Source organism: Diorhabda carinulata, chromosome 8 (assembly GCF_026250575.1).
Source record: "Diorhabda carinulata isolate Delta chromosome 8, icDioCari1.1, whole genome shotgun sequence".
In the NCBI taxonomy this organism is placed as follows: domain Eukaryota; kingdom Metazoa; phylum Arthropoda; class Insecta; order Coleoptera; family Chrysomelidae; genus Diorhabda; species Diorhabda carinulata.
The window spans coordinates 12,077,704-12,088,347 of NC_079467.1; the positions used below are offsets into that span (position 1 = coordinate 12,077,704).

Here is a 10,644-nt window from a genome sequence, read left to right on the forward strand (position 1 = left end):
AAATATCAAAATCTTCCTCTTGATTCAGTCTTTCGATTGGTTTCAAATCGTGTGGAAATACGTGTATTAGTTTACGAGTTATTCGCCTATAAATCTTCGATTTTGTATACCTGTTGATTCTCGAAATATTACACCCAACTCCAACATATGAAATATCAAAATCTTCCTCTTAATTCATTCTTTCGATTGGTTCAAATCGTGTAGAAATACGTGTATTAGTTTATAAGTAATACGCCGATAAATCTTCGATTTTGTATACCTGTTGAGTCTCGAAATATTACACCCAACCTCAACATATGATAAATAAAAAACTTCCTCTTGATTCAATCTTTCGATTGGTTCAAATCGTGTAGAAATACGTATATTAGTTTACGAGTCATTCGCCGATAGATTTTCGATTTTGTATACCTGTTGATTCTCGAAATATTCCACCCAACCTCAACATATGATATATCAAGATGTTCCTTTCAATTCAATCTTTCGATTGGTTTGAATCGTGTGGAAATCCATCCTTCAGTTTACGAGTTATTCGACGATATATCTTTGATTTTTCATACCTGTTGAATCTCGAAATGTTCCACCCAAGCTCAACATATTATATATTAAAATCTTCCTTTCAATTCATTCTTTCGGTTGATTTGAATCGTGTGGAAATCCGTCCTTCAGTTTACGAGTTATTCGCCGACGAATCTTCGATTTTCTATACGTGTTGAATCTCGAAAAATTCCATCCAACCTCAACATTTGATATATAAAAATCTTCCTCACAATTCAATCTGTGGATTGGTTTGAATCGTGTGGAAATCGGTCTTTCAGTTTACGAGTTATTCGCCGATAAATCTTCGATTTTGTATACCTGTTGATTCTCGAAATATTCAACCCAACTCCAACATATGAAATATCAAAATGTTCCTCTTGATTCAGTCTTTCGATTGTTTCAATTTGTGTAGAAATTCGTATATTAGTTTACGAGTTATTCGCCGATCAATCTTCGATTTTGTATACCTGTTGGATCTCGAAATATCACACCCAACCTCAACATATGATAAATAAAAAACTTCCTCTTGATTCAATCTTTCGATTGGTCCAAATCGTGTAGAAATACGTATATTAGTTTACGAGTTATAAACCCAACCTCAACATATGATATATAAAAATCTTCCTCTTGATTCAGTCTTTCGATTGGTTCAAATCGTGTATTAGTTTACGAGTTATTCGCCGATAAATCGTCGATTTTGTATACCTGTTGATTCTCGAAATATTCCACCCAACCTCAACATATGATATATCAAAATGTTCCTTCCAATTCAATCTTTCGTTTGGTTTGAATAATGTGGAAATCAGTCCTTCAGTTTACGAGTTATTCGCCGATGAATCTTCGAATTTCTATACCTGTTGAATCTCTAAATATCACACCCAACCTCAACATATGATATATAAAAATCTTCCTCTCGATTCAGTCGTTCGATTGGTTCAAATCGTGTGAAAATCCGTGTATTAGTTTACGAGTTATTCGTCGATAATTCTTCGATTTTGTATACGTGTTTAATCTCGGCAAATTCCACCCATGCTCAACATATGATATATTAAAATCTTCCTTTCAATTCAATCTTTCGATTGGTTTGAATCGTGTGGAAATCTGTTCTTCAGTTTACGAGTTATTCGCCGATCAATCTTCGATTTTGTATACCTGTTGGATCTTGAAATATTCCATCCAACCTCAACATATGATATATCAAAATCTTTCTCTTGATTCAGTCTTTTGATTGATTCAAATCGTGTGGAAAAACGTGTTTACGAGTTATTCGCCGATGAATCTCCGATTTTGTATACCTGTTGTATCTCGAAATATTCCACCCAACCTCAACATATTATACATCAAAATCTTCATTCCAATTCAATCTTTCGGTTGATTTGAATCATGTGGAAATCCGTCCTTCAGTTTACGAGTTATTCGCCGACTAATCTTCGATTTTTTATACGTGTTGAATCTCGAAAAATTCCATCCAACCTCAACATATTATATATCAAAATCTTCCTTTCAATTCAATCTATCGATTGATTTTAATCGTGTGGATATCCGTCCTTCAGATTACGGGTTATTCGCCGACGAATCTTCGATTTTTTATACGTGTTGAATCTCGAAAAATTCCATCCAACCTCAATATATGATATATGAAAATCTTCCTCACAATTCAATCTGTGGATTTGTTTGAATCGTGTGGAAATCTGTCCTTCAGTTTACGAGTTATTCGCCGATAAATCTTTGATTTTGTATACCTGTTGATTCTCGAAATATTCCATCCAACCTCAACATATGATATATCAAAATCTTTCTCTTGATTCAGTCTTTTGATTGATTCAAATCGTGTGGAAAAACGTGTTTACGAGTTATTCGCCGATGAATCTCCGATTTTGTATACCTGTTGTATCTCGAAATATTCCACCCAACCTCAACATATTATACATCAAAATCTTCATTCCAATTCAATCTTTCGGTTGATTTGAATCATGTGGAAATCCGTCCTTCAGTTTACGAGTTATTCGCCGACTAATCTTCGATTTTTTATACGTGTTGAATCTCGAAAAATTCCATCCAACCTCAACATATTATATATCAAAATCTTCCTTTCAATTCAATCTATCGATTGATTTTAATCGTGTGGATATCCGTCCTTCAGATTACGTGTTATTCGCCGACGAATCTTCGATTTTTTATACGTGTTGAATCTCGAAAAATTCCATCCAACCTCAATATATGATATATCAAAATCTTCCTCACAATTCAATCTGTGGATTTGTTTGAATCGTGTGGAAATCCGTCCTTCAGTTTACGAGTTATTCGCCGATAAATCTTTGATTTTGTATACCTGTTGATTCTCGAAATATTCCATCCAACCTCAACATATGATATATCAAAATCTTCCTCTTGATTCAGTCTTTTGATTGATTCAAATCGTGTGGAAAAACGTGTTTACGAGTTATTCGCCGATGAATCTCCGATTTTGTATACCTGTTGAATCTCGAAATATTCCACTCAACCTCAACATATTATACATCAAAATCCTTATTTCAATTCAATCTTTCGGTTGATTTGAATCGTGTGGAAATCCGTCCTTCAGTTCACGAGTTATTCGCCGACTAATTTTCGATTTTTTATACGTGTTGAATCTCGAAAAATTCCATCCAACCTCAACATATTATATATCAAAATCTTCCTCACAATCCAATCTTTGGATTGGTTTGAATCGTGTGGAAATCCGTCCTTCAGTTTACGAGTTATTCGCCGATATATCTTTGATTTTGTATACCTATTGAATCTCGAAATATTTCACCCAACCTCAACATATGATATATAAAAATCTTTCTTTCAATTCAATCTTTCGATTAGTTCAAATCGTGTAGAAATACGTATATTAGTTTACGAGTTATTCGCCGACGAATCTTCGATTTTCTATACCTGTTGAATCTCGAAATATTACACCCAACCTCAACATATGAAATATAAAAATCTTCCTCTTGGTTCAAATCGTGTGGAAATACGTGTATTAGTTTACGAGTTAATCGCCGATAAATCTTCGATTTTGTATACCTGTTGATTCTCGAAATATTCCACCCAACCTTATTACACCCAACCTCAACATATGATATATAAAAATCTTCCTCTTGATTCAGTCTTTCGATTGGTTCAAATCGTGTATTAGTTTACGAGTTATTCGCCGATAAATCTTCGATTTTGTATACCTGTTGATTCTCGAAATATTCCACCCAACCTCATATATCAAAATGTTCCTTCCAATTCAATCTTTCGATTGGTTTGAATCATGTGGAAATCCGTCCTTCATTTTACGAGTTATTTGCCGATATATATTCGATTTTGTGTACCTGTTAAATCTCGAAATATTCCACCCAACATCAACATATGAAATATCAAAATCTTCCTCTTGATTCAGTCTTTCGATTGGTTTCAAATCGTGTGGAAATACGTGTATTAGTTTACGAGTTATTCGCCTATAAATCTTCGATTTTGTATACCTGTTGATTCTCGAAATATTCCAACTCCAACATATGAAATATCAAAATCTTCCTCTTGATTCAGTCTTTCGATTGGTTCAAATCGTGTAGAAATACGTGTATTAGTTTACAAGTAATACGCCGATAAATCTTCGATTTTGTATACCTGTTGAATCTCGAAATATTACACACAACCTCAACATATGATAAATAAAAAACTTCCTCTTGATTCAATCTTTCGATTGGTTCAAATCGTGTAGAAATACGTATATTAGTTTACGAGTTATTCGCCGATAAATCTTCGATTTTCTATACCTGTTGAATCTCTAAATATCACACCCAACCTCAACATATGATATATAAAAATCTTCCTCTCGAATCAGTCTTTCGATTGGTTCAAATCGTGTGGAAATCCGTGTATTAGTTTACGAGTTATTCGCCTATAAATCTTCGATTTTGTATACGTGTTGAATCTCGAAAAATTCCACCCAACCTCAACATATGAAATATCAAAATCTTCCTTACATTTCAATCTTTCGATTGGTTTGAATCATGTGGAAATCCGTCTTTCAATTCACGAGTTATTCGCCGATATATGTTTGATTTTGTATACCTGTTGATTCTTGAAATATTCCTCCCAGCCTCAACATGTGATATATCAAAATCTTCCTTTCGATTGGTCAGCATCGTGTGGAAATCTGTCCATTATTTTGAGAGTGAAACACCTATATACAAAATGGCAGAAGTAGCAAATATCTTTCATACTGAATATGTGTTGAATCTCGGAAAATTCCACCCAACCTCAACATATGAAATATCAAACCCTTGTTTTCAGTTCAATCTTTCGATTGGTTTGAACCGTGATGAAATCCGTCCACTAGTTTGCAAGTTAATCAATGATATACAAAATGGCAGAAGTAGCATATATCTTTCATATTAATGGTTGGTTCATATTGAAAAACACCGTAGAAATATAGAATACAGGGTTAGATAAAGGAAAATATTGGAAGATGAGTGAGTACGTATCCTTATATCATTTTTATTTATTTTATTTCACATTCATTGATTCCTATTTATAATTACATTTGTTGTCGCTTCACATCCGAAAGTGCATTGAAAATTTGTAGTTTTTTTATCAGTAGTATTTAAATCTCATTGATTATAAATATAAGGAAAATGGTTGCATTGAAGAGGCAAAGAGGGGGTGTAAAAGCCAGTTTAACTAATTACAGTAGGTTTATTGAGATTGAGACATTAAGAAACGTATTTAAATATTAACCGAAGAAAATAATTTAGCTTTGGAATATAAAGAGCAAACTGACTTTGAAAATAGGTATTATAGTATAGTGACTATAGCAAAAAAGCATATTAATGACAATGCTCCAATTAACTCCAATTCATCAGATAACGAAAGTCGCAACGGTTCTGAACGTTCGCGGAAAAATTGATGTATTAAAAAATGTGAAGTTACCGGATATTAATTTACCAACATAGAACCAATTTACCAACAATAGAAGCTCAAGGTAATGAAGTAGAAGTAGATTCAAGTGTTGAAAACATAACAAATAATTAGGGCTAGGCGAATATTCGACTTCGAATTTCCGAACTTATTCGAGCAAATGGTCATACTTTCGAATATTTGCATAAGAATCGAATATTTCGCGAGCTATTCCATATGAATGCATGCTGAAGCGAGAGTGAGATTGTGACGTCTTTCCGCGGGTCGGGAGCAGTCTAATCGTCTAGGCACACATACCAAAAGCGGTGGCGTCATGCCGCTGGCGTTGGCGGGCCGCTTTTACTGAACACATGCAATCAAAGCAGACGCGGCATACAAGCCCACCAGCGAAGACGGCATCGCCTCGACAATATTTTTCCCGCCAACAGTACGCGGGATGACGTTCGGAACGCTGGCGGGAGCGGGTCGCCAAACGGACGATATTGTTGAAAAATAATTAGTAAAGAAGGTGTTGTTGGAATGAAACGGCTCCTGGTCCTACAAAATAGTCGGCGAAATAGTTTCTCACATCAATCCCTACTCCTCGCGGGCTTGACCACATTTTTCTTCATCAATTAATGTATGATTTTCAAGAATATCATATTTGACGCCATCCCGCTTTCTTATAAAATTATGCAGTACACAACAGGCCTTTATAATGCTATGAATGGTATCAGGTTGAACAATGATTGGTGAATGAAAAATACGCCACTTATCGCAAAGAACACCAGAGCACATTTAACTGTACAACTACATCGCGAAGGACGGTAGTTGAATACTCTTTTTCGGGAATCAAGATTACGGCTAGGGAATGGACGCAAAAGATTGGTGTGTAACTGAAAACCTTCATCACCCACCATCACAAATGGTTGAGAATTTGACTCCGTTTGTGGTAGACATTGTGGCTCGGGGAGGTTCAGTTGCCCTGTGTACAATTTTTTGCCTAAAGGGCTATCTCTAAACACAGTCGAATCTCCTTCTTGTCCATATGCGCCCACATCAATAGCTATGAAACTGAGATTTGCATCTGCTACAGCCATTAAAATCACCGAGAAGTATTTTTTGTAATTGAAAAACTTTGAACCTGACCTGAAGGTTTAAAACATCTAATGTGCTTCCCATCGACGACGCCAACGCAATTGGGAAAGTTAGTTTTTTTATAGAATAGTTCAGCGATGGCACACCACGATTCCTTAGTAGGGTTGGGCATTTCAGTCTCTTGTAGAAAATCACAAATCAGTTGACATGTTTCTTTGATTATCAAACCAATTGTAGTCCTTCCTATGTAGAATTCGTACTGCAAGGCACTAAATGTCAAGCCAGTGGACAGATATCTAAGAAAAAAATATCCATGCATCTTCTTACAAAAAAATTATTTTAGACTTATTTAAAAATCTTAATACCCAATTTTTTTCTAAATTTTAGTTGCAGATGTGAAATCAAAGTGGAAAAACGTTCGCGATCATTTTCTCAAGTCCCTAAAAAGACCCAAAAGCGGAGTTACGGCCAAAAAAACAGATATATGTATGCCGATGCTTTGGAGTTCCTTCTTTCAGCTTCCGAGTAAAGAAGGTTTGTATTTTGTTCGCGTTCCTTTCTGCAGCAAAGTATAAATATAATTTTGTTTACAGCACTTCTGGTAACATTTCCTTCGACGAAGAGGAGAATGAATCACAATTGCAAGGACATTCAGAGAACGATTCTTCTTTATCCCAAGCACTACCTACACCCTCACCATCCCCTTCAACTTCTACAACTGTTTATTCCACCTCAACTGGGCCAAGAAAAACTAAAATGTCGCAATTCCAATCCCAACTTCTTGAAAAACCAATGCTACAGCCCAGCCCGAAACAGAACCAGATACTCCAAACAAACTGTTTTTAATGTCCATTTTACCCTTTATGAACAAATTATCCGAAGACGACAATTTAGAATTCCGGTATTATGTTAATAATTTCTTCATCCAACTAAGAAGACGTAAAAGAGTTCCACTGCCCCTAATTTCATGCTCAAGCGCAGGCTCAGGAACCACTTCACCTTTTCCCGTGTCTTCTAGTAACTTAGTGTTCTTCCCAGCATACTAATTACATTCATCGCCCTTCCAATAGGCAAACGGTGCCGGCGTATCATCAACTTCAAACTAGCACTATTCCTTCCTACTACACGCAACCATTAGCCAGCAATCACCCTTCTGAAGATGAATATCTATAATTAACATTTTTTATTTTTTTGAAAAACTGAATTAACCAATATCAAATACATTCGTGTCAACTATATTTTTAATTTTGTTTTATTTTGGAATTTTAAAAAATTATATAGGTGTGATATAGCTTACCTTAATGTAACTTAATGTCTTTCTTCGGCACTAATTGATTTTCTCCACCTCGTGTTTTTTTGTTATGTATGGCCGCATAGTATTTAGCAATTCATCGAATGACTTTTTAGACATCCTATAGTATTGAAAAAATTTATTTTCATATTTTCGGATGTCGGAATAGAATGTTTGAAATATTTTTTTTTTGTTAAGGAAAGGGTGCACCCGGAAGCGCCTTTTCTTCTGGTTTAGGAATCCAGCTGCTTCTGCCACACTAATAACTATCGCTTTTCTTCTTTCGGTCCAAAATATTTGTTGCCGTCTCTTTAAAGTCATATTTAATGTTTCACACTCGTAGGAATACTGAAACAAAATAAACGAAAGATACGGCGTCGCTAGCTGAACGAAAAACCCGCTAGAGTCAAGTGTGTCTCGATTGATGGCGGGGCGAGACCGTCGCCGTCAGCGGCATGCCGCCACCGCTCTTGGCATGTGTGTCAGGCGCCTAATCGTCTTATCGCGCGTAGATAATCGCGGACGCGGGAGATCAAATATCCGAATCTGAGAAGATAAGGAACTTCCCTCGTTACTCGTTTTGCTGACGAGGCGCCGACGCGACGTCGAGACCCGAGGCAGTGCCGTGGTCTTTACATTGTTGTCGGACTGTCTGTAACACGGGAGCATAGATGGATAAAACCATTTACCCTTTGACAAATGAATTCTCTCTTGTATACGATACTTAGGACTTTTTAACCTTTTTGAAAATTATCCGAAGAGGAGTTGACGAAAGAGGGCCCGAGTTGTTTTTTACTTCTAGAGGCAAGATGCCCTCCCCTAGTACTTAGTGACAACTGTCTTTGTTCTTGAAAATATTCTCTATATTATTTGAGTATAAGATCATGTGCTGAGACAATGGCATGTAATGTAATGAGCTTTGCTTCAGTGCCCACAGTAGTGGCTCTTCAAGGAGTGAAAAATGTATGTTTAATTAATTTTAGGCCGTTTACCATCTATTAGTCACGTTGGATACTCGACATTTGTCATGATCAGAAGGTTTACCTACCAGCTTTACAAGAAATAAAAGCTCAATCTCAATTTATGGTTGTAACTTCCTCATTTTCTATATTTCAGGTACCTCAAGCCCCCTCCATAATCATCTCTCAACCAAAGACAAGGATGAATGGAAGAAGTTACAAGAGGTAAAGAAGACCAAAGAGGAAAAAAACAAGGCAGAAAAAGCTAGGAGGACAGAGTTCAAAGCAACTCAACCCACCCTCCCAGACACAGTTAAAAAATTGAAGCAATGCACTGTACAAGCTAGGTGGACAAAAGTCATGTTCAGAAATCTAAAATTTGGTGTCAACATTGAATAAATCAGTTGAATTTCAGACGTCATTTCTATCACACAAATCGAAGTGTTCCTAGTTTCATATTAATTAATTGTTGGACATGGATATTATTTATGCTGGTAAGTGCTGATTTTTTTCTATTAAATAATTTTGATTGATAATCAAACAATATTAAAAAAAATTTAAGACGAACGGATGATTTTTTCCTTGTTTCGTATTTTTAAAGGAAACGTAATGACTTGTACCCATTTGTACCCGAGCTAATTTTTCTATATAAAATAACTGTACCTTCCCCATTTACAATAAGATGTGTTATAGCCAGCACATTTGAGTACAACATTTTTTTTCTATTCTAGAGTACTTTATTTCGAGGAGGGACTTTTTCGAAAAATGGTTGAAGCACTCAAAGGAAGATAAAAACTCTTTCCTCTTTAAGTTCCTTTCGTCCAAATTTAATTTTGAAAACCTTACCAGCGCAAATTAAAATGAGGTTGGCGAGCTACGCCTCCAAAGTTTTTGATAAATGGGTTGCTGCGGGAAAATCAAAGCAGCGTTTTTTGGAAAATAACGAAAATTGGTTGGATAAAGAACTCAAATTCGAGGTGCCGCGACCTTCCACATAATTTCAAGGTTCAACTAAAGTAGGAAGACCACGGAAAAATTTTGACGAAGCATCGTATAAAACAAAAAAACGTATAGTTGAGGACCTCGTTCAATCACGTAGTGTTGCGGAATTAGTGACTGCTTCAGAAGTAGCAATACGTGCAGAAGGGAGAAGAAACATTGCTAAGGCAATTAAAAACATAAACGAATGTCCAGTAGCTGCTTCTTCTTCCAATCGTCAGTCGAGTTCGTTGGAGAGTGCTAGGTGATTAAGTGCGAATGGATTGGATGTTCAGCTCATCAAAAAATTTTATGTAATACTGAGAACATTGTCCTCTGGCTTCGAAATAAATACAGAAGAATTTGAAAACTTCTGTCTAGAAACCAGAGAACTTTATCTTAGCCTTTACTCATGGTACTATATGCCAACCACGGTACATAAAATCCTCATTCATCGCATAGAGGTCATAAAATCTTTAATAGTTCCAATTGGCCAACTTTCAGCCCTAGAAGCAAGGAACAAAGATTGCCGCAGGTTCCGGGAGCACAACACCAGAAAGTGTTCACGTGTTGCCACAAATACGGATTTAATTTCAATGTTGATCATAACATCTGATCCTCTGATCAATAGCCTCAGGGAAATTCCCAAAAAGAAGCAGGGTCAATTGTGCACAGAGGTTTTAAAGTTGATTGTAGCTCCTACAGTAGACTCCTACTGACTCATCTTCATCAGACGAATAAGTTTGATTTATTTATTTATTCTATTTTTAGTCTTTCGTACCACTTTTCACTTGACTTTTTTCTTTGTATCATCAACATCAAGTCTTTATTTATAGTTTAAATGTAATTGAATTGAATTTTGGAGTT

The 10,644-nt window shown here is 35.9% G+C and overlaps 1 long non-coding RNA gene across 1 annotated transcript; it reads left to right on the forward strand.

Moving 5' to 3' along the window:
- The first annotated feature begins 4,934 nt into the window (after positions 1-4,934).
- Positions 4,935-8,971, forward strand: LOC130897374 (uncharacterized). Its single transcript, XR_009059693.1, has 3 exons — positions 4,935-5,031; positions 6,937-7,083; positions 8,957-8,971. It is a non-coding gene; the product is annotated as an uncharacterized LOC130897374 (long non-coding RNA).
- Positions 8,972-10,644: the final 1,673 nt, after the last annotated feature.